Raw genomic sequence first — 1,684 nt, 5'->3', positions numbered from 1 at the left:
AAGATCGTGCAACCACTAACGACCCTAACACAGAAAGATAAGAAATTTATTTGGGGCGAGAAGCAGGAAGAAGCATTTCAGACACTTAAGCACAAGTTGTGTAATGCGCCGATTCTAGCATTACCAGAGGGAACGGATAACTTTGTGGTGTACTGCGACACCTCGCATCAAGGACTGGGGTGCTTATTGATGCAGAAGAACAAAGTTATTGCGTATGCATCGAGGCAACTAAAAGTCCATGAAAAGAATTACACCAGCCGTGACCTGGAACTTGGAGCAGTGGTAGTCGCACTCAAAATCTGGAGACACTATCTCTATGGCACAAGATGCACTATCTTCACCAACCACAAGAGCCTTCAACACATTCTCGATCAGAAAATGTTGAATATGAGGCAAAGGAGATGGGTCGAATTACTCAACGACTACGATTGTGAAATAAAGTAACACCCAGAAAAGGCTAATGTTGTAGCAGATGCTCTGAGCAGGAAAGAAAGGGTGAAGCCATCGAGAGCACCAGCTATGGGAATGTTGGTACAGACAAGCTTAAAGGCTCAGATTCTCAAAGCCCAAGAAGAAGCTCTGAAGGCAGAAAATCTGAAGGACGAGACCCTGCATCAAGTAGAGAAAAAGTTTGAAGTGCGATCAGATGGGATACGCTACTTTAAAGATAGAGTATTGATTTCAAAAGTCTACCATCTAAGATCGACAATCATGGACGAAGCACACCAATCGAGGTATTCAATCCACCTAGGAACGGATAAAATGTACAAAGGATTAAAAGAGCACTACTGGTGGCCAGGAATGAAGAAAGATGTGGCCTTATACGTGAGTAAATGTTTGACTTGTGCGAGAGTCAAGGCAGAACACCAGAAACCATCCGGTCTTCTACAGCAAACAGAAATCCCCGAATGGAAGTGGGAGCAGATCTCGATGGACTTTGTGACCAAATTACCCAGAACCAGAAAGGAGCACGACTCGATTTAGGTAATTGTGGATCGACTCACGAAATCTGCACATTTTCTACCTATTCGAGAAGATTTCAACTTAGAAAGGCTCGCACAACTGTATGTCAACGAGATCGTTATGCGTCATGGAGTACCTGTTTCAATCATTTCAGACAGAGATAGCCGTTTTACCTCGCGATTCTGGAAATCACTATAAAAGGCAATGGGCACAAGGATACATTTAAGTACTTCATATCATCCTCAAACCGATGGGCAAATGGAAAGGGCTATTCAGACATTAAAGGATATGCTGCATGCTTGTGTGATAGAGTTCGGAGGTAGCTGGGATGATCACTTACCGCTGGTTGAATTTTCCTACAACAACAGCTATCATACGAGTATACAGTGCGCGTCGTACGAAGCCCTTTACAGATGCAAGTGCAGATCACCACTCAACTGGTTGGAAGTTGGTGATAGTCAATTAATTAGGCCAGACATTGTTCAAGAGACAACAGACAAGATCAAGACGATTCAAGAAAGGTTAAAAGCGGCCAGAGATCGCTAGAAAAGCTATGCAGATAACCGAAGGAAACCCTTAGAATTTCAAGTGGGTGATAAAGTTCTTCTAAAAGTATCACCATGGAAAGGAGTTGTACGCTTTGGAAAGAGAGGAAAGCTTAGCCCAAGGTATATCGGTCCAATCGAAATACTCGAAAGAATAGGACCAGTTGCATACAAGC

Source organism: Cynara cardunculus (genome assembly GCF_001531365.2).
Source record: "Cynara cardunculus var. scolymus isolate 2C chromosome LG 12, CcrdV1, whole genome shotgun sequence".
NCBI lineage: Eukaryota > Viridiplantae > Streptophyta > Magnoliopsida > Asterales > Asteraceae > Cynara > Cynara cardunculus.
The sequence above is the reverse complement of the archived record's forward strand: the minus strand, read 5'-3'. Positions refer to the sequence as shown.